This window comes from Phasianus colchicus, chromosome 4 (genome assembly GCF_987193195.1).
Source record: "Phasianus colchicus chromosome 4, bPhaCol1.hap1.1, whole genome shotgun sequence".
Lineage (NCBI taxonomy): Eukaryota > Metazoa > Chordata > Aves > Galliformes > Phasianidae > Phasianus > Phasianus colchicus.
This window is the reverse complement of record NC_143439.1, coordinates 12,354,416-12,378,664: the sequence shown is the minus strand read 5'-3', so window position 1 is coordinate 12,378,664 and position 24,249 is coordinate 12,354,416. Positions and strand designations below refer to the sequence as shown.

Below are 24,249 nucleotides of genomic sequence, written 5' to 3'. Positions count from 1 at the left end.
CTCTTGCTTACTTGCAACTAATTGAAACACTGGAAATATCTACTTGTTTTCAGGCTCATCCAAGTCACTAAAACCTTGTATGCTCTTAGCCACTGAAAGATCTTGATCTAACTAGATACTGAAGAGAAATTATCCAAGCATTTTCCAAGTTATGGGTAAGCAGAGCCAGAATAGCAGATACTTAACAAGTTATGTAGGAATTTGTAGCACTTGTTGAAATTAAAGACAGAAATTTAAGATGGGTTAACACTAAAACTTTTTTTTTCCCAAAAATCTTTCTAAGGAAACTCAATATCCATAGATAAGGTTCATGGTTTTGTTACTGAAGCCAGCATTAAGATTTTGTTCTTGCATATCCAGAATATCTGCTTGTTTTAGCAACAAAAGTATTTCTAGTCACAAAGGTCTAAATAAAACTGAGAGTTTTATACATTTTGTTTTCTCACCTGGTGCTGATTGTTTCAACCTGTGAGTACTTAGTTCATTATGTTGCTTTTTAAAAATCTTTAAAATAAGAATTACTACACAAATTAACATTGGACTATGTCATTGTTCCTCTCTCTTCACAAGTTTTATCCCCCAATAAGAAGAAACATCTCTCCAATGAATGTATTCTTCAGTAAATTTCTCTGCAAACCAGCATAACAAAATTGAATAGTAGGAATGTTTTTACTTGAATTTTCTCAGTTCCATATTAAAAACAATAAAATGGAAGAGTCATCAGCATATTCATATGCCTACTTTCTCAATTAAGAATCATAGGAAAAGAAATCTTCTAAGTGGTCTGCTATAAAATCTGTAATAAAGGAGATTTAAGATAAGTAATATAGACTGCCTATGTAAAAAAAAGCATACTGTCATTTATTAAACGAGGCATGAAAATACTATATTTCAGTGTAAAATTGCTCGTGACATAACCCATTTTTGTTTTTTGTTTAGTTTCTAAGATCAGAGTCTGCTGTTTACTTCTGCAAATTCAGTTGACATTCATGAATGCTTTCTGAATGCTAGAGACCAAACAGTTAAAGTGAGAACAGAGAGGCAGTGAGCACAGGTGCATTTCAGCAGTGCTGACAGTGAGATGAAGACAAGCCAGTTTTTATGAGCATGGCATAGAATTGCTCAGATTGGAAGCGACCTACGTATGTGGCTCTGGACTCTGACCCGTTGTAAAACTATTTCTTACTTCCCTGTCTTGGACTAAGAAATAAAGCCCAGATCCTTGTCTTAAAACACAAACAAGATTAGTGAACCCCAACGTTGTTTAAAGCCATTCTAAATAATTATAACTGACGTGGGGAAAACTGGATCCCCGTTTCTGATTAGCAACATGATCAAGTACAGAGGCATATGACGCTTTGCAAGGCACAAAATATGAAGAACAGATTAAGAAAAATAGAGCCCTTTGTATAAAACTATGTTTTACAGAGTGTTCTTCAGAGTTACAGTGAAAGAACTTTCCAGGTCACAACTCACTTCTCTGCACCCCTTTCCTCAAACTTTTCCATACTTTCACCTTATATACAGTGATCTCATGCAGTGGATGATATATCAAGTCCATGAAGACTTGATATATCACACTTTTTCCTATATTTCCTCCTGGTCTTTCAAGGCAAAAATGCTCAACACTAATCACATAGTTCCTTGCAACCATGTAAGTCTCATATGTTGGAGGAAATGTATTTTTCTCAGTTATGTATTGAACACGTGACCAATTCCAGCTTTACTAACCAGAAAAGCTGATGTTCTCTCTCTAAAATTTCATATTGTCAGTATGAATTACACTTGGTAAGGCATTTATTAATATTTTACAACCTGTCATTTAAACAACTATGTATTTTGCTAACAGTAAAGTTTTCTGTAAAAACATCAAGAGCATTTGAATACATCTAAGATAACCTTCACACAATTGCCAGCAGTAAAGCCTGCCTATGCTTTATAGCCATTTTATAGAGCACTGAAGTTATTACCACATTCTGTGTAAATTATTCATTGAGTTTGCCTGCCTGTTAGGTGTCTGCAAGATAAACACCTAAGAAGTCATTTAACTTATTCCAACGGAGCAAAAATCCCCCATCTTCCAGCCCTCATGCTCCTTTTTGAATTCATTGGTCATAGTTGACGAGAATTTATGCAAATGATTATTTCATAAATAACTTTTGGCAACATATATTGTTTTTCACTGTTAAAAATGAGTACATTGCTAAGATCCAGTTAGCTAGATCCATTGTGAACCAATACTGCACTTTACTGCCTTGTGTAAGCAAGTGTACTGGTGCATAATAGTCCTACCAAAGGGTAGTAGTAGTCTGCTATACAAAATTAACTAAATGTTGAATTTGAATTGCATAATTATTTTTAAATAAGGATGTACGAATTGTAGTTCAAGGGAGAGTTTCAGATGTATGTGTTTTTGTGGAATTTTCTGTCTTCAAAAAAAAAAAAAAAAAAAAGAGGAGAAAGTAGCCTGCAACTGGAAAATTATATGCTACCCACAGGGATATATATTCTAATTCTAATAGCCATTTGAATGAGGGAGAACTAGGTAAAATGAGGCCAAGAAATGTTCAGAGTTTAATGCTCTATTTATGGCACTGACCAATTTCTTTTAATAGTAGTTTGATCCTCTACCTTTTCTGCTTTGCTGAACTGACTCTAGCTAGCACTGACACTGCAAAAAGTAAATTAGATTAGACTAGGAGAAGTTGCTTAAATAGCCTAATCTACTCATCTAAAGTAACTCATTCAGAAATACCTGAAGAACCTAGGTTTCACTGCATCCATTTCTTACCATACAAAGCTCACTGTCGCACAATCACTATAATCAGAGAGGTTTTTCCCTTCCATGTTTCCAGTTCTCTGTAAGACTAAGAGATGTACTCAAAATACAAATGCAAGCAGCATTTACCAGTTTGAGAAACTTTTGCAGTACAAAACATGATCATCAACAGGGAACTCTCAAGGAAGAGACACTGCTCTACCCAAGAAACTTCAGAAACTGTAATGTAGGCTTCTGTAAGGTAAAACCTAAGTTGCAAGATTCTCTGCACTTACTGATTTTGTTCTTTGAATTTGTTAAATACCATGGCCTTATCCTGTAACTAATGTGAAAGTCAGGGAGGATTTAAAAAATTGTGTAACATGTTGACATCATATATGAATAAATTTTAAAGGGTCTGCTTCATTGCAATAGGCACTATAGCTTAGTTTCTTGAACTGTTTGTTAAAGATTCTGTAACAGAATTGACCTAGGCAAATCCCAAGCAACTTTGAAAGGAGAAGGAAAGAAAAGTGGAGAACTAGTGAAAGATGATTGATACAAAATAACCTAACAGAATTGTAACTTTAAAAAAGGTTTATCACAACCTGCACACAGTCTATTGCAGCTCATCCACACGAAACCAAGCGATGATGCCAAGTTAATTGTGATTTGAAGTGTTCTTGGTCAGAATAACTTTCTAGTAAATACATTATGAAAACATGAGGTTTGTGTCATCACAAACAATACAGAAGGAAATTTTATTCCTGCTCTTCAAGTATAGCTATATCTTCTTTGAATACTACTTACACCAGCAACAGTTGTATACAAAACCCAGTGAAGACAGTAATCCATAGAAATGCTTCCCCAGTAAGTTCCACTTTTCTCTTCCCTCTTTCGTTATAAGTTTTTAAGACTACTTTAACTTCACTTTCCATATACTGATCAGAAGGGCAATTGGTTAGCCACAGGGGTAAACTACTCATAGTAAGCAGTCTCACTTGTAAACATCTCTCTCCTCAAGTATGAGTGTGTGTGGTGCGACAAGTCTCCTACTCACACCTCACTGAGAATTAATTACACCCCACTGTATTTTTAGAAGAGATAAACGAGCAAAAGGATTTATGTATTGGTCCCTAATGCTGCACATACTCCCAGAATGTGATGGAAGTATTGATCAAGAAATAACACATAGCCACCGCTCTGCTAAATGCTATATTACTAAGTATCGTGTACACAGCAAACCTAGCAATAGCTCTTCACTGCTAATGTTTAATGATGTGAAATATTCCTTGAATTTTATTCTGTTATTTTTTTTTTCATTCTTGTGTTATGCTCTAAGTACATGTTTTCCTACACAAAACAAGAATCCACTGACAAATCCAGATGTCAGGTTATTCTCAATATATCAGAGTAAATATTGGTTTCCATGGCACCAATATATGCTGGGAGTGCTCTCTTGTTTTGAACACGCAAGGGAATTTATACATCATCTTCAGTGTCAAGGGAAGTTTGCTACTAATATTTGAATGTCAGGAAAAAAAACAAAGCAGCAATAACCAATAGCATCAGAGTATTAAAATAAACTGTGATCTTTGCTTACCTTCAATTGAAATCTTTTTGAAAGTCACTGCTTTATCTTAACTCACCTCTGTTTTAATCAAACTAACATGCAAAAAGTCTTAGTAAGAAATAGAGATAAAGATATTGTGCCGACTGAGAAGATTGGAAAGATTATCTTTCTTTTAAATGCATGTTAAGTGTCATCAACACAGTGCATAGAGTACTTTCAGCCCTTTTGGGAATACTGACATCCCTTCAGCGGTAAATAATGTCACAATTTTAACACTGACTTAAATACTAGAAGTTAATAAGTCTATATACATTGAGGAGTGGGAAAAAAAGAGTATCAAGAAGTCAGTATTATTTCAAGTGTTTGTTTCTCAATGTACTCTTTTCAAACACAATTTAGAATACGTGCCTCTCCATAGAAGGTCACTTCAACCCAAAAAACTAGTTGAGCACTACCATTAGTGGTAGTATAGCACATCTGAGCTTGCAGGATTTGTGGTCTTCGTTCAAGGTCAGGTTTATTCTTTCTTTCCCTGATTAACTCAGTATTATAAAAATATGAGTTTACATTTAATTAAACACAACCAATGATCTCATGCTGAATGGCAGCAGAAAGAGACTTACCCTGAATCTGGGCAGTACTGCAACAAGGATAGTATTTCCAATCCTTCACTTGAACTTTCATCATAAATCCAGTAGCACACTGTAAAGATGAAAGATGCACACAAAATTAATGCTATCCATCTCAATAACAATCAATCAATATAGTTACATTTTTATACTTCCTGCATTTCTGTCTATCTTCTGAACACCTTCACCTTAGCTAAAATCTCATCTTCCAAGGCCTGGAAAAGCCGCAAATAATAGTAATTTTTAAAAAAGTAAAATCACCCTGAAGAGGTCAAAAAAGTACCCCTTCTTTTAGTAGAGTTCTGGATTATTTAGAACCATTTATCTTTAAAATGGATTTAAACTTTCAGAAGACATCAATTCTTTGCCCATTAGTATTAGAGAACAACCACACAGCCACATATCTGTGACACTTGTGTACGTACACCTCAAAACTAGGCTTAGAAATGAAAGAGTTTTACAAAAAGATCTATTTCAAAGCACAAGAACTAGAAAGACACAGATATGTAGACATATGCATACACACACAAACATGCCAGTGTGTAAGCTGAGAAGAAAACTATAAGAAGAAAACAAGGAAAAAATAATTTAAAAAAAAAAAAAAAAAAGCAACACACCACTTCCACAGATGATAGAGCAGTTTGTGGAGGAAAGGACCTTAAAGATCATCCAGTTCCAAATCCCTGCCACGGGCAAGGCTGCCAGCCACCAACTCAGGCTGCCTCACCCAGCTTTGTCTCGAGTGCCTCCAGCAATGGGGCACCCATAGCTTCTTTGGGCAGCCCATTCCACTGCCTCACTGTCCTCTGTGGAAAATATTTCCTCCTAAAAACTAATATAAATCTCTCATCTTTTAGTTTTAAACCATTCCCTCTTGTTCTATATGTAAAATGTTGGTCTCCTTCCTGATTATAAGCTCTCTTGGAGTACAGAAAGGCAACAGTGATTTCTCCTTGAAGCCTTCTTTTCTTCAAACTGAACTACACCTTCAGTCTTTTTTCATAGGAAAGGTTCTTTAGCCCTCTGATTGCTTTCATGGATTCCTTTGAACCAGCTGCAACAGTTCCATTGTTTCTTGTGCTAGGGACTCCAGGTCTGGAAGCAGTACTCCAGATGGGACACACAAGGGTAGAACAGAAGGGGACAATCATCTCCCTCTCCCTGTTGCCATTCCTCTTTTGTTGCAGTCCAGGAGACAGAAGATTAAAAAAAAAAAAATTCCTACTTCATCCCAGTTTTTTGAATGCTTCATCAACACCCTGGGTTTTTTGTCTTTGAATTAAAAAACAAACAAACAAAACTATTGATTCTTTAATTCAACTTAATTTATTACTGTTGCACTAATTCTTTTGAGCTCTCAAAACTCACCTCATAGGACTTTCTCCTGTAACATTTGTTTGAAACCAAACAAACATAAGAACTCTTCTTAACTCATATGCCTTCTATATTATCATTCATTCAAGGGTTTATATAAATTAGCTGTTAATCAGCTGACCTGCTAATTATGTCATTAATTAACTCAAAGTACCTTTGTTAGGTATAAAGTGAGGTTAGAGGGGGAAAAAACAGTTTGGCCTTAGGGATAGGTCCTGTATTTGAACACTATTCTTAGGATACTAAATTTCACTGTCTCATACTACCCTATCTCAGTAAAGTAAAAAAAAAATCCAATGAATACAGAAAAAATGAGCAGTGCAACTAGTGGTCCTTTTTAGTTCTGTCCATCATAGACTTTATTCTTCTATGTTAAATATGCTACATCATCCCCATTTCATCCCTCATCATCAGCCTAGAGGCTGTATGTAATCACAGTCATCTCCAGTACCATATTAAGAACAATTTTGAATACCTTAATTCCCTTGCAGTCTATCTCACTGTTGCCCCTTTTGACTCAAAAGAGAATATACATTATTTATTCAGTTTTGCCAATATTTTTCTCCATAAAGAATGCCTTTCATTGCTTTGAGAAAACAGGCATCAATGGTTAAAATCCAAGAAGAGAATCAAGAGAAGGGAGTTTTTTGTTGATCTAGATGCAGCAATTGAGGGCGTGTAGGTTGTGTCTGAACTGTAAGGCACAAATAAAAGAAGTGTCTTATTTTTTTGAGGTCCAGGAACTTCAATAATTTACCCACAGCAGCCCTCTTTCCTCTCACTGGAGAAACAGGCTATGCAAAAGCAAAACTTTTCCCTGTTTGGTCTTTGACTAAAACAAAATTAAAATTATTTTTTTCTTAGCATAAGTGATATCTTTCAGAATTTCTTATTTAAAAGAAAAGAGCTTAACACTTGTACTACAAAACTTTAGTTATAAATAGTCAGCAAAGTTTAAAATACTTCACAGATATTTAGAGGGAACTCAACACGCTTCCACAGGAGACAGCTAACTTAGAAAAAGAGAGACCTCAGTATATGTTTATTTACTCACTTGCTTCACAACTGAAATAAAAGTCTGCCATTTAATTGCTAAGTGCTAATGGGCTATAAGGTATTTTATATGAGCTGTGTATTGCATTAAGTATTTTACTATTAGGCAAATATTTGAGAAAAAAAAAAAAATCAGGGCTTCAACTTTCATGCAAACACCCTAAAAAATAGAAAAAATGATTTTCTCTGGCTAAAAGAATCTTTTTTCAAGTGACATTTTTTCTGCAGAAGAGACAGAAAAGTAATACTTTGTAGATGGTATTACGAAAAAATAAACATCTTGACTTTAATTCTTCTCCAGTGAAACATAAGTAAACAACGTACTGGAACTGATACATACCAATTTAAAATACACCAGATCCCAGAAATTTCCAAACAAACAGGTACCACAAAGAATTTTCTCTACCTTGGCAAGGCAGTATTTTCTGTCTTTTTTCAAGATCTGAGTGTGTCTGAGTATCTGTGAAAGCCCTTGAACAACTTATGCAGAAGATCTGTCTGACAGCAGGCTCTACCAAGTACAGTCCTTATCCTTTTATGCCTCTTCCCATTGCCCTTGTCTTCTGATTTGTTCAAAATGCTTCCTTTTTATTTTTTTTTTTCCTGTTTTTTTTCCCCCCTGAGGGACTCTGGCTACTCTTTGATGAGACAAGCCTCCGTTGCTATATCAGCTGAAGTCAAAAACAATGCCCTATTCAAGCATCCCATTGTTACAAGTAGAAGCTATATTTACATGAACTTCTCTCACAAAATCCCTATGAGCTCAAAGATACATCAACACAGCTCTCAGACAAGTAGAAAATACTATTGAGTAGATAACCTTCAGGATATTTTTAAACTCACAAAAGCATGCACAATTACGTCCAAAAAGAATGCAAACCTGCTAGCTTATGTTGAAGACACAGAATTTAACAGAGTTTAGTATACAGGATTATATAAAATTAGAGATGTTTACTAGCAAACTAGAAGATGTTTACTAGGCAAAATCTAGAAGAAAAAAGAAAAGAAAAAAAGCAACAAAATCTAATTAGGTAATTCTTTTCTTCCAGTATACCCAGAAAGAAATCACACGTGGCTTTGTTCATCCTACTATACTTGGTTACTTGCAATAAACTTTTAGGTATGGTTACCTTCATAGAAGCTTCTCTGTAGCATAGTAGAAATGTAAGTTGGCTTAAAGATTCAGTTAATGTGGACTTTTAAGTAATAAATCTGAAGCAAAGTCTTATATGTCATATCAGTAAGAAAAGGCATACATTTGTAGAAAAATAAAAGACTAAGAATTAATGAAAATTGTTCATTATGAGAGAAAAAAAAAAGGAACTGCATAATTTAAATCCTATTATTTATCTTAATATAGAACTGTGTAAGAATTCAAAATCATAAGATTAGAAGTAGCTTTACATCATGGTTGAGACAAACTAAAATTAAAGTCAGCCCCTGAGATAGAGACTTCTTTACAGAAAGGGTTGTTGAGCACTGGCATAAGCTCCCCAGGGAGGCGGTTGAGTCACCATCCCTGGATGTGTTTAAAATCCATTTGGATGTGATGCTCAGGGACATGATTTAGCAGAGGATTGTTAGAGTAGTATGTTTAGATCATAGTTGGACTCAATGATCTTTAAGGTCTTTTCCAACCAGAGTGATTTTATGTGCACAGTCTAACAGGTGATATTTTCTCAAAAGGAAGTTTGCAGAAGCTACCCATACTTATTCACAGATTTCCAGTGAGTAATTTGTCACTCACTAGAAACAAAGCATTAGAAAATCTTGAAAATGCAGTGTCTGTGAAAATAATGATGTTAATGCACAGGAGCCTGTATAGCCATTAGAAATGCACCCTGTGGCCATTAGCATCTTCCTGACATTCCTGCATGTTTCCATTTTACCTTTCAGGAAAACTGGGGGAAAAGATAATTGAGTTTTAATGCACATTGTAAGTTTCTCATTTTCTTCAGAAAGCAAGTAGTAACAAGTAGTATGTAGTAACAAGACTATGACTGCTACGTTTCCAGCAAGTATCCAGCAGGCCTTTAATGCTAATATAGATTCATGAGCAGAATCCCATTTTGCTCCTTTTCCATTACAAAGAATAATAAATTCAGGTAAATCCTTAGCACTTAGGAAGTTAAAACAAACACATAAACAAAACAAACAACAACAACAACAAAAAACCAAAAACAAAAATAGTAAGAAGTATTAGAAATTAAATGAAATTTGCATGATTGAGAGTCACTACTATCTATAGTATTCCAGTTTATTTAAAGCCAGTGATATTTATTTTCTCTTGTACACTACAAGCACATCAGAAAATGTACACTGCACCTTGATGATGAGTGAAGCCTGAATTTTAACACCTGTCTTCAGATATAATATGGTTGCACACATCCCATTCATTCCCATTACTGTGAAGTAAGAAGCAAAGCTCTTCCCCTAAAAACCGGGGAGTGTTCATCTAGCTAACAGCTGAAGAATTAATTTGGAGAATAGTTCCTGATATATGAATTTTTTTTCCTCACACTGGTGAAGTATTTACTTAATTCATATTAGCAAAATAAAAGTTAAGAGCTTGAATTAATCTTTGCCACCTCAGACCTGCTGGTTTTAAAGGTTCTCCACAATATATGGAGGATGGTATGGATATATTCTCAAATCTGCTGCTGATATAGCTGGGCACCCTTCACTTGCATTTAATGAATTAGTGCCAAATTATTCCAACACTAATTCTGGTCCCTGCTGCCTTAGTTGGAAGTAGTCCTAACTTTAATGCTCCATATGCCAACCTCCAGTTCCTTTTTTTTTTTTTTTTTAAAAAGAGAGGCCAAAATTGCTATGGTTTTACTGTATAGGGTCATTTACATTCTCTAGGTCTAGTAGTGAACAGCTTATTAAATCAACTCCTATTTTTCTCATTGTGAATTGACTGAAAATAAACGGAAGATGCCTACAGATAAATTATTGATTGAAAATACGTTTGTGGGTGAGTTTTAAAACAAACAGAAAGGTCAAGTAGTGTCTTAATGGTTGAAACTGTTCAGTGAAAAGTTAATTGTTAATGTCATGTAGCATGCCGTGTAGAAAATTGCAAAAAAATATTTGCCTTTATAAGAAATACACATTGTCATGATAGTGAAAACTTCAGTATGCTTGTACTGTTATTAGGTCATAAAAAAATAAATAGTAATTTCCTTAAAGTCTCAGTTTCTCCAAAGTTCTGGACTTCAGTCTAAATACAAAGTTTTTAACCCACCATAGTCAGTAGTTTCTGATAGACTGCTTTATTGAATAATAGCAATGATCAAAATGGGATTGGTGCAGATTCTGGAATGAAAGCCAAAACCCATTTCTCTTTTTTTCTCTTTTTTTTTTTTTTAAACTTTCCTTTTTTTTTTCCCCCCTAGAATGAGGATAATGAAAATAATGCAGATTTTGGTGCAGGTCCATCGATTAAGAAACATGATTTCAATACTCAACCTTGGGCACCATTTTGCAAAAAACAAAAACAAAAAAAAAAACCAAAAAAAACCAAAAACATTATTTTAATTATTTTTTTAAAAAGATTACATGGAAAATTAAATCAGACATTATTCAAATAAAGGTTTCGCAGATCTCTGGAGATATTTCAGTGTTTCTTAGAGTATTGTCTTGTTGTGAATTATTTACATTAGGGCTCTGGAGAATTTAGATTCTGACAACCTGATTAAAACTAGTGACAGTCGCTGATAGACTAAGTCCAGCAAAAATGTCATCATATAACATAGATAAAACGTATTTTGTATAATGTGCTGAAAATAATTAAATTATAAAACTGGATCTTGTGACAAAGCCACCTCATCTACCTCCTTTCCTCTTCCAGGATACAAGACAATACTTTGACATGTTCGTTTCACTTTACTGTATTTGTCTTATATTCCCTGTATTTGTCTTATATTCCATTTGAAAACAATTCTTTGTCATCCTCTGTACCAAATACAAATGTGTCAGAGCTTTGAATAACAACGAGAGTGAAGGGTGAGGGAGTGGTCATAGGTATCCCAACCTAGAAAGCTGGGAAAAAAATTATACTGGTGAATTGGTTTCTAAAAGTGATGATATATAATCAAATAATAAAAAAGAATAGAATTCATAAATAGTTGCACTAGAGGGAAAATAAAAACAACACAGTAACAGAACAAACTTCAAAGATCTCACTCACAAATACTGTGATCATTTTACATTTTCTTCACATATTATTTGCAGCAAAATAATCAGGGAACATTTTCTGAACAATGAGATCTGAATACGGGACTTTTCAGCATGGCACTTAAATACACTATAGTAATGTTGTCCACTTTCAGCAGAATAATTTTATAACTGATCTTTTATGACAGAATGTTTTTCTTCCACTGAGATTTCAGGCTGCAGAAACTATTTTAGCATTTTTGCACACTGGAGAGACATGAAGATTAAAAATCAGGGTAGGACGTTGTGACGTCAAAGGGCCCCAGTTGGAATAAAATTAACAGGTGAAAGGAGTCAAATGAGATACGTGCAGAGGTGAAAAAACTATCTTAAAAAATGAAACAAGTAATCATTTGAAAACAGTAACAGTGTGGTTTTCATCTATGGAGACTTGGACTCCTCTCCTTTACAGTAAAAAAATTTCAAAGATTTCAGTTCTATCAAATCAAAATGAACATTTTTTGTCCTTATACAGAAGTGAATATAGCATCATTAACACAGTTGCAATTGGAATGATCATTGGAAGAGATCCTTAGAAAAAAATTTAGTTCTTTAATTTTTGTTACTGAGGACAATAAATAGAACTACCTGACACTGCACATTCTTACACTTGAAATTCATAGGGAATATTTCGACCTTTCTGCTTTTTTTAATCACTGTTAAATTTATGCAATTGGTAAGTGAAAAAAAAACATAACTTTCTAAGTGAGCAACTCTACTGGGAGTTTTCTAAGGAAGAATCTAAACCTGTATCTGTCTCCTAAGACAGACAGACAGACAGAAATACTAATATACATTTAATTAAGATTTTCTTTCTTTTGAGATTAGGACCATGATGGAGGAAGCCATAGACACCTGCAATCTAATTTGAAAACAAAAGGACTCTACAGACAGCTAGGTTTTTCAAAGAAAAGCTACCACAATCAGCTACCAAAGCTGTATTTTTAACAGCCTTATGTATTCACCTAGAAATCTCAACAAAACAACTCCACCCATTCAGCACCAGATATACATAGAGTTCATCTTTTTTCACCACAAACTAAGCAGAGTAAGATTTTGACACAAGGTTCACACATACATAATTTGGTGCAAAGCCACCATTCTCTAATATAACAGAGATTAAATGTCCTATCTATTGCATTTATAGCTCAAATCTCACCTGTTAATTTCTGATCCATTCTACAGCTTATTGCTTTCAAAGTGGTTTTATTTTCTTTGTTGTTTATTTGTTTGCCTTTTATTTGCTTTTCCCATAAAATTAACAATTCAAGCAAGACATTTCCTGGAGAAAAGGTTTGTTTTTTTTTTTTTTTTAAGAAACATAGACACTGACATATTTTGAATGAAAAACGACATACTTGTTCTCATTTTTAGTCCTAACAAGACTTACTGCTGAGTCAGAGGAGGATTTTGAAGGAAGGTTGCAAGAAGAGTTATTAAAGAGATACAGTCTCTGTTTATACATTTTAAAAGGAAAATTCTCAACTAATGCAGAATAAAAGCACAAATGAAGAATAAAACTAGAAATGCTATTTCCTTCAGAGGTACTGGGAAAAAAATCTTAGAAGAAAATTACATTACAATATTTATAAGGGCATATAGAGTCTTGGTCCATTTACTGCATTAATTTACCAGAACTCGCTAAACCCAACATCTTCCATTTAATTTCTGGTAAAATCTAAACTCCTTCTAGCCTGTATGATGTTTTAAATTATTTCCTTTGTCTTTTCTGTTCTCATTCTTTCACTTTAGAGAAGATTACTCTTTCTGCCTAATTCTCCTAATCTTTCTCCTTTTGTTCCTCTTAATCTTTGTTTCCAACTGCATCAGACATGAACACACCTCCTCTTATACAAGTAATTATTCATTCATACTCTAATCAGGACATAAAAGTACCTCACATGATCTTGTTAGCTAAATAATGTATAAACAGATGGCTAGACTCTGATCAATGTAGTTCAAACTGGGAAATGAAGTATACAGGTGATGTGACTCCATTGGTCTGGCTTGGAAGGAGGCAGACAGTGTTCTGCAGATGCCAATTCTAATAACTTTCCTAGAGAAAAGGTTGAAAATGTAAGGTTTTATTCAGTTTACTAATGCAGTATGTATTCTCATAAGGGGAAAAAGCAGGCTGAGACTTATGTCACAGCTAAGAAAATCAGGGGGAAAAAAGGATTACAATCTTCCCTACAGGAATTACTCTTCCAAGATCATCAGTAGTATTTCAAAATTCATCAACAAGAATAGCTTAACACTGTTTGTGGATAATATTTATGTATTATGACTTGAGGAGGCGGGTTGTGTCTGCCTAACAAATGGACCAGCATCTGGAAGACTGTACTACTGACATATTGATTAGTTTCTCCTGAATACATGCCACTCTTTTACTTAGTTTTTCAGGTGAATCTCTGCCTTGATCACTAGGATCAGCAGAAAATATATGGAAAACATGCTGGATATCTATCACATATAATTACAGCAAAAGCTACAAATTTAAAATTGTAGCCAGAAGTTCTACACTGATAAAATAATAGACTGCCAAAACAAAAAGGTGAAACAGAAACATAAACTGAAGCAATTTCCCCCAGGTCTTGTAAGGTGATGGCCCCCAAAACTGCCAGTTATTCTGAAATGGACATGATACTTAATTGCATATCACACAGGTTAACACTGCTGTTCTTAGCTTCCTTGAGCACTAAATTATACAGAACAACTATGACTGTGAAATAAATAACCAGATCTCAACCAAGGCTGGTCATGTTAAATTCCACCTTTTTTTTTTTTTTTTTTGCATGGCAGACTGTATATACCCCAGAAAAGAAGGCAATTTTTATGGTACAATAGCTATAAAATGGATTAAGGATTTGTGGATTTTGTGTTGGATTTTTTTTTTTTTTTTAATATTGGAGATTTGCAAGCATCTAGCTTAGCTCTTAATTGTTTATCAGTTTGTTGTTCTTTATTTTTGTATGAAGTGCACACTTCTTTTTACAGAAAATAATGATAGAGTTTAGTATCAAAGATGTCAGAAATGAAGACCATATGGTTATTGTAAGAAATAACATTTAACCTTTCTCTTGTGGCTGATGGAGGCCGATGCAGTATTTTATTATCAACATTGGCAGGTGATATATTACCACTGTTTCTACTCCAGTAAAACCACATTAGGCTTTGCTTGATGTATCATTTGTTATCTTCAGACTCCCTATACACTTTCTGCATGCATAATCTCTTTCCAGTACACACTTGAACAGAAAACGTTAAATATTTAAGTCATGATTCCAGATTTATCAAAAGCTTAGGGGCTGAAATACTGTAGCTAACTGGATCGCGTTAGATGATTCTTGATGCTAACATAAAATTTAAAACTGGGAAGAGTGATGTGATATAACTGAAACATCAGCCATTTATAATATTACATTAAGGTGTTTTCAGGAATGACAGAGAATAGATCGTTAACAGACTTCAAAGGAGAACACAACTTCATAGAATAAATTCATGTTAATTATTACAATACTATTTGCTAGTGTAACAGCAAACTCTACTTTAGGAGATCTATGAAATATTTAAATACAACTATAGGTGGATTTGAGCTTGGATTCCTTGGGCCAAAGGGATTAATGGCAAAACTTGCATTAACATCAATAGGGCCAGGATTTTATGTTTTTTTTTAAATAGTCAAAATGTTTTTTACTAATAAATTACTGAATATAAAATGTTGTCAAAATGACTTTTCTGTTCTCATAATTACCTTAATATTCTTATTATGCTCGCCCTCAAAAATTCATAATTTATAATAAAATAAAATGTATTACAGGAGGATATCAGGAGCTGGATGTCAGTACTTCTAGTTGCTGGACACAGACATTCTACCTAACAGTCACACATAAAAAAAAGAAACAGGAATTCTTGCAACTTTTGAGTCACTTCTTGCATCTGATGCATTTTTTACTGAACAACATCCTTATATTTTCTTATATTTCTTAAATGAAGGTCTACTATAAACGTCAGATCAAGAACAGTACAGAAAACTTGTTTTTACTTCTACAAAGTTACTTTGGAGCTTCGATGTAGGACCTCTGTTTTCAGATGCTTAATGTAATATATACAGTAAGTAATGACTTATTTTCCTGGTTAAGAAAGTATTTTTCATGAAGTTCTCTCTGTTGAGCATCATCTTATTCAAAATCCTTTCTTATCTCATGTAAATTTAATTTTTGGATATAGAAAGGAAAAGTCTAGCCTCCCCTGCTCTAAATGTTGTAGTGTGTTTATTATTATTATTATTATTCAGACTTCATAGAGCTTTATTATTTCTCTAAATCTTCAAGGATACTGAAAGGAGATTTATAAAGCCAAATAGAAAGAAAAAGGCCATAGTATTATCCTATCAGTGGAAGTAATTTATTGATACATATGAACATCATCAGTATTATTTCATATCTATTGCTCTGAAGAGAAGCATGAGGCAAAAGTCTGAACACATGAGAATCTTTTAATCTGGGAAAAAAAACTGCAGGAAGCATGTGAAGAACCAAAATCTTCACTGAAATATAGATCTGCATTGTAGATGCAGAAACTGCTTCACCAAGCCTGTTATCTGATTGAATCTTCATAAAAAGCCATTACACATTTGTTGAAGATTTTCATCTGGTTTCTCAAGGAACTGAAGCTTATATACATGAGGTTTATACAAATGGTTTGTTTCTTTTTTTGCTTAATAACTTAAAAACTTTGAGATCTGTTGGACAATTAGTAGTACTTCCATCAAGAAAACATTGCAAATTGCAGCATGTTACCCACACTTTTTTCATTTATGTCTGCAGTGTGAGGTCAGATGTATTGTTAAAACTACACATGGAAGAGAGAGGTAAGTAACTCACTGAACAGAATTCAGCTCTTATAGGATATGGGGCAACCCAACCACAAGACACAAAGCAAAAATTTATGAAGGATATTAACATTAATTGCTCAGTCAACTAGCTGTCCACTCATATACACACCAGCAAACTCAAATGAAGTGTTTCTTAGCTTTGCTTGAAAATGTGCAGTCACATTGAGACTAAAGCTGTTCATCACCTGAGTTAGGAAATCTGGACTTTTGTTTGTTTTTCTTTTTTGCTTTTGTTTTTGAGAAGTACTCAGGAACTAAAGTTCATAGAAATAGGCAAAATAAATCAAACTCAGTGAATGCTAGTCTAAGTAATCATTTTTTCAGCTTCTTGAAATGTTTTCTCTTCTGATAATAAAAAAAAATCCACAGTGGTTTAATAAAGTCTTACTTGAAAATCAGAACATATTTAAAAAGTAAAGCAATGCTAAAACATTTTTTAACATCAGCCAAAAATCCAAGGTTACGAAAAAGAGACAGAAATCGATGCCGTTTCCTCCTTTAACTTCTACAATACTTCATAAAAAAATTATTAGGAAAATATTTGGAAATGAGTAAGCATCTGACTTTCTTGGTAAGGTATTAATTGTGCAGCTTGTTTTGTCTTGCTTTCAAAGGCTGCTAATGATATACATTGGTGAATAACAAGAAAACTTCAAAACAGGGTAGTTCTTTTACCCTTGTCAAGTCTCTTCTTTATGGAGCAGCTCCTGCAACACTGCATGTATGTACTATACTTTGCTTTGAAGTCTCATTAGATATGTATGAGTTCATAGTTTAGCAAACTGTTGAAATATCTTTTTGAAAAGCTCTGCTTTTGCAGTGTGATATTTGACTAAACAAGTCAATTAAACTGAAGATGATAAATTACATTCTAAAAGAAAGGTAGCATTAGATAACTACTGCATATTCCTAGCAATTCATTAAGTGCTCCTCAGTTTATCTTTTCCAATTTAGTATGCAAGGTAAATGTGGTACTAATGAAAACAACGCAGATTATTTATTCACTTAATCAATCAGCTTCAAACTTCTGAATGACAAGATTACTTAAGTTAATTGAACATACAACTTTGCCAAATCCAAACACAGTCAAATCCCACCATTCTGTAACGCAGAAGCGATGTCATGGACAGCAGTGATGCTAGGGAACACTTAACTCATGACAATGAGAAACAAGATACTTCATTATTAGAAATTATTAGAAAGTAGATCAGCACCACATCCTGCCCATCTTATTGCATTGAAAGATAAGTATTAGGGTAAATAGAAAATATATGGTCACATTTTGAAAATCGGAAGAAAATAAAATAAACTTCCAAAAATACAACTTCATTTCTTAACATGAACTTACTCGTGCATGAAAAGTTTCAGCTGCAGTTGTTTTTAAACTTAAAACATGGATATTTTACTGAAATAAAAGAAGCCATTTAAATGCAACTATCTTGAAAAAACATGACCCACTCATTTGGGAGGAAAATTAGTCAATTTGTCTTCAAATTAGTACAATGACTGAAAAAATTATGACAACAATTTAATATTAATTGAAAATAAAAGCAGAAAGCAATCCGGTGTAGGGTCCCATTCAGCTACGGTGTGGATGTTTGTACATATCAAAGTAAATTCTAAACACATCACGTGTTACTCATTCAGTAAAAAAATAATAGTACAGAGGAAAATCCTTCATTTTATTTGGTGTAAGTTTTTACTTCACTGATTCATAACCATTTCTCATGTGCTCTTGATGTACTGTGCTTCTCCTGTTTTTCTTTACAGTTGAGGCTTTAAAGTATTTGTGACTCTAGCTATCCTTGAACTACTCTTCACATTTGCTTATTTTTTTCTGCAGCTTTGAATGCTTCAGAATTATAATTTACAGTTCAAGCATTGTGAGGAAAAATAATTATGCCGAGACAACTTGACAATAATTACATCAAGTTCAGTAATACAATCAAGCTTTGAGTTTGTTGTCTGTTGTCATGCTTAAATAAAGAAAACTGTTTTTCTAGAGAAATAAGAACTTTAGCTTTCCCAATAGTATGCAACATTACAAGGATCTCTCACGTGGTTCATGTTTAGTTGCATAGCATAAAGTTCTACTTAAACAGAATAGAAATGGAAGATAATAAGGTCAAATGGAACTTGGCTAAGCCACACAAAACAGGCTGTATTACTGCCTTTCAGTAATTCAGATCAGTTCAATGATTTAAAAACAAATCAAACAAACGAAAAATCAAAGGAGAGAAAAGACAGCAATTCTTCAAGTTGTTATTTCATGCTGGAAATCTAGTAATGAATCTGAGATTATCAGATGACTCAGTAGTTCATTATGACAATAAATATTCACAGTGCATAGGGATTGCTGTCTGCATAGACCACAAGTAATGATAGCTACTGCGGTGATTCACAGCAATCTGCCTTCAATATAACATTTGGAAAGCAGATAATCACTTAGTTGGGAATCCCCTTTGCTTATGAATATGCTGCTTTGTTCACTTCCTTTATGAGTTATCATTAGGTGGCACATTGTTATCAAATAAACAGTTCACTTTTCAGCAGGAGCTATCCATCCTTGTCATATGAATAATGAATCAGTGAAATCCTCCTTTTACAAAAAACAATACTGACTGCCAGAGTGCAGGTTTTCCAAGCTTGTGCTGTGTACAATTTCCCCCCTCTATCAGGTAGGAATAGTAGGAGACAATAACACATAAATGAGAGAATAGTACATTGAGGTAAAACAGAAATAGATTGATGCATATCTAAGCTATTTGACTATTCCAGTTGTCTCTCTAGACTGGCAGTAAGACAAACCTCCTGATGTCAAAAGCCATGCAAAACTCTAATAGAAATTAATTCATTTGCACTGAACAACGCAGCATTGCAAGTGCAAGATAATTCACTAGTAATGACTGGCCAAATATTTTTTCTCCTCCTTTCTTGCAAATGAAACATGCATTTGTGTATCAGATGCAGTAGGATAGTGTCTGCACGATTACATTTATTTCCATAAACTGCTTACCTCTTCCCATCGGTGATGAAATTATATTAACATAATGCTTTATCACCTCTATCCTCCATAACACAGAGCATTTTTAAGTTCATGAAACTTACAAAAAGAATTCAAAACCATAGTAATTCAAAGTCCTTTTCTCAAGATTAGTTAAATCTGTGATCATGCTGTGGACTGATCACAGTGCTGGAGAGATTTTAAGAGTGTTGTAAGACACAATACACTAAGCCTGTTTATAGTTTTTGCATCATAAAGCCCTCTGAACACTTTCACTACTTCAGACCAAGAGCCTACCCCTATATCCTTCCCAAACATTACCCATAAGAAAATGTCTGGGAAAGAGTAATAAAAACTCAAGAACGTATGACATCTCCAACTGTTGTGTGCAGTTGATCTGGGCACTGAAAAAGCACACAATGAATACATGCGAGCCTTAACGTTTGGACACATTTTCTCTAAAAATTCAGCAAGTTACCTTCACAGAACTGTTCCAAGAGCAGAACAGAATACTACAGCAGCCACATATTTTATCTGATCATTAGTTTTACAGTGTACCTTCCCATTTTGTAGCCATTTAAGTGTTGCACATAACTCATGAGTAGTCAGACAATATTGTGTTATGACCATGTATAATTAGATAAAATAAAATTCACAGTACTGAATACAACACTGATAATACAATGGTAGTTTGATTTATCAAACTTATTTAATATCAAACATCTGTAGCTTCATCCTCCATACTGCATAAATTGTACATCATATTTGATGTATGATGCAGTACTTTCAGATAAGAAACATTATGAAACAGGTAATTAAGTTGTTGAAAAATTGTCAGCAGAACTCATGAAAGTATCCCAAAGTGTCCCAAATTACCCCAAAATATTACAGGATAACTCAGTTTGCCCCCCACCCCTCCCCTTTTTCCTAACATTTATTATTATAAACTCTGTTCCAGATAGCAAAACAACTTGCATATGGTCTGTGTGTTCTTAATTATGATGTACCTACCATACAGATTTAATACCTTTAAATTCAACAAATTCTCTTCCTAGCACTTAGAAACTTGATGGAATTGTTAACTTGCAGAGAGGGCAGAAGAGTTTCATATACAACCTACATCCCCCTTTTCTTGAAATTACAGTTTGGAATACTCATACTTTCCTTGAATATGCTTAACTCAGGAAGGGTGTGCTGGAAGGTATGGTTTCTGATCCTCCTTTTTGACTTAACAGCTACTTACATTCTGGTAATGGAAAGTGTGAAATCACTGTGTAAAGTTAAATTGCCTTGGATTCAACCAAGAGGTAGGCCACCTTCAAGCTAGTTTAAATGTGACTACATTTCATGAAAAGGAAGAGGAGAGCATTGAGTTTGATGGCGTACATGAACAACGCTTATTGTCTGTGAAAGAAAGTAAAATGGATTGTAGAGAGAACTAAGAACAGACAATTTTGTTCCTCTACTTTTACATACCCCAAATTTCTTTGCCAAAACAATGGATCATCACAGATACCTCTATCAAGTCTGCTTTCAAATATGTTATGGTAACAGAAAATATATAACTAGTAATCATACTGTGCATATCTCTTTTTATTTTATGGATCTCCTTTATGACTTAATAGGACAATGGAATTCTATAATACAAAAATAATCAACTGCAAAAAACACACACTACTGTTAATTTTTTAACTTTTTTTATATTAATATCTGTAAGGAAAATTAGGGAAGAGATTAACAATTCATACTGTTAGAGCAGAAGAGAGTTCAGACTCATGTTCTGTAGAGTACGGAAACAAATGAATATTAGTTAATTTTTCAAGTTACTCCATAAATGCTTTCATTATTGATTAGAAAGCTATGGAAAATAAAAAAGGAACTTGTTCCTAACGAATGCTTATTACCATTGAATGAATAATGTATTATTGATTTGAATTTTTATTCTTCCCAGTTTTTTTAAATGAGATTTTATGTTTGCTTAATCTTATGTCTCATATCTTGTATTAAAATGAAACAATCACACTGCAGCTGAGGGTCTCAAGAAACCAGAAGGTTGTGTATTGTCAGCTGTGGCTGGAGAGGTTATTTGACTTTTAGAAATCAACTATACAAAATAAAAGAGAAACAGTACACTGAAATTTTGGAAAGAAGAGAATTCAAAGATAATAAAAAGAAAAAATTGTTTGGAGATAAACATTCTCTAACAGACCAACTATTCACATTTCTTTACAAAACAAGAATATTGGCATTTGGTATGTGATGTTTGGCAGATTATGCATCATGTATGTTAAGGCAATGTTATAATAATACATTTTCTAGACCAATTTAAGTTAGGAGCTTTTAGGATTAATATGCTGGAGTGCTGGAGTGACTTTAAGTGTTCTATCTGATAGAAGAAATTAATAGGAAGTTTTTCTTTCCAATGGGACAGGAGCTAAGGAAAAAGGAAATGCCTGATGATAAGAAACAGTCTCTGAAAGCATCTAGAGTCCTTATTTTGCAAAAGAAATAGCAACAAGTGGCTGATTTTAGTGACATTTCCCTTCTCCCTTAAGTTCCATAGGTTCTCTCTCAGCAGACAAACAACCAGCTGCTTCTACTTGCTTTGGAAAAAATATAATCTCAGCATGCTGTTTTCATTCTGTTTTCCATTCTCATCTATTTTCTTACTGTTTAATTCTGAAAAAAAAAAAAAAACAACCCACTTCTTCAATTTTTGAGTCTATCTTACATTTGGGTTTTTACACAGAAAGGATTTGGATATTCTACTTGTTAAATACTGGGCATGATATCTGAAGTCAAAGTCCTGATAATTTTGGAAATAATCAGCAAGAAACTAACCTGTTTTTTCCACTTCCCAGATGCAGTCTTAGAAAAACTTAATGATGATATTATGCAATACCAATTATTTCTGAATCAATTTGCTAAAACAAACCCCAAGTTTTACTTCTTCCATGTACAATAGCTAATAGGTACTGTATCCTGTATGTACCTGGTGGATAAGCAGCTCCTTAAAAAGAGAGAGACTGATAATTGTGTTGATGTCATTCTTTCATCTCATGAAGTCTTCTGAAGAGAGAAGTCTAATTAGGAAGACAAATAAGGAAAGGCCATAATGGAAAGATGCCTTTATGCAGAGGTAATTGTTGATAAGGATGCTGAAAGTAATTGAGTTCATATGAAAAGATAATTCCCATTAGCAAGTGAAGAAAAGGTCTCATTATTTCCATTCCAATAGAGCTTTGAAGCACAAACACACACGCACACACACACAAATTAAACATAAAAAAAATCCACTAGAAATATCAGACTTCCACAGATTTTCATATAACCTAAACCTGTGCGTTTTTTTTTGTTGTAGTTTTGTGTTTTTTTTTTTTTTTTTTTTTACAGTAAGTAAATAGTAATTAAAAACAAAAAACATGATCCAAGACTACCATTGCATGGAAGTATCTTAATGTCAGAGCAAATCTGGTTTTTGTTGGTTTGTACTTGAATTTTTCTTCCTTAGCTGCTGCACAGATGGAGGTGCTTGAAACTTGCTAACTGAAGGGATTACAAATTAACTCTTAATTCTCCAACCTCAAAATAACTGCTATCGAATCATTAACATTGTTTTGTGCAATACTCAGTTGTCTAGAAGTCTGTTTCCAGTCCTCAGGCACAGTGAACCTTCTGTTTCACACTGTTTGACCTTAAGCTCACAGGAAAATAAACACAGAACTACATAATCTATAGCAAACACTTTGGGTGCTCAACAGATTGCTCTGTGTGCTGTAGATCTCACTGTGGAGTAATGTTGAAGAACATGGCTATAATTCATTGCAAGTATTGATAACAATTGACTCATTAAGAAGGAAATCAATTCCTGAGAAGCATATAAATTGAAAAGCTGGAAACAAAAGCAACTGAAGGTAAAGAGGGGTTTAGTATTCACGGAACACTTAGTATCAGGTTCTGAGAATTAACTAAAACACTTGCTACCAGAAAATATGCTTTTTCCTAATGCTCATGATTCCTACACTGGTGGTTTCTGCTTCTTTACTATGGATTTTTCTTTCTTTTTTACTAAACAGGATGATTACACCTCACACTCTTTACAACACTCTTTGAAACCCTTATCAACTGGTAGAATAAGCATCTCTCACTCTGTCTTTGCCGACAATATGAACTAGAACAACAACTGAAGGTTCATTCCTTACTGTGTGACATACACATGTATAGAAGTGATATTTCACTTTGTTACATCATACAGTTGAGATCATTGTGAAGTATTGTCTAGAATGATTGAAAAGGAGGAGAGGAGAAAAAAATTCTGACAAGAAATAATATGAACATTTTCAAAAAAATATTTCCTATGTCATTTCCAAAATTGTCTGCTTCACTGCTTGGAGAACTTTTACTGTATCTTTAAGTTTCTATGACTAAAACACCTGTTACATATATTCTCAATAAAGAATCAAAATTCTCTAATAATAAATAAAATAGATAATTAAAAAATATATTTTGTCTTAACTGTGATGAAAGCTCATTTCTAGAGGACAGCAAACAAAAACTCACACATTTTGGGTTTTTCAAATTAACTTCGGCATCTTTTCTCTAAGATTTTCTAAGGAAAAAAATCATGCTGTTCATTACCATTTTATAATTGATATGCTGATCAGAGTTTCCTCCAGCTCAATTAATTAGCCTCCAGTTCAATTAATTAACCTGTGCCAGTTCCGCCAGAAGTCACCTGGG

General features: G+C 33.8%; 1 long non-coding RNA gene across 1 annotated transcript in view; it reads right to left on the bottom strand.

The window, feature by feature from the left end:
* LOC149918057 (uncharacterized) overlaps positions 1–24,249 on the bottom strand; it is a 134,386-nt gene that overhangs the window by 89,726 nt on the left and 20,411 nt on the right. Inside the window, exon 2 of the long non-coding RNA XR_016466330.1 lies at positions 4,955–5,033. This is a non-coding gene — a long non-coding RNA (uncharacterized LOC149918057). The remainder of the gene's footprint in view (positions 1–4,954; positions 5,034–24,249) is intronic.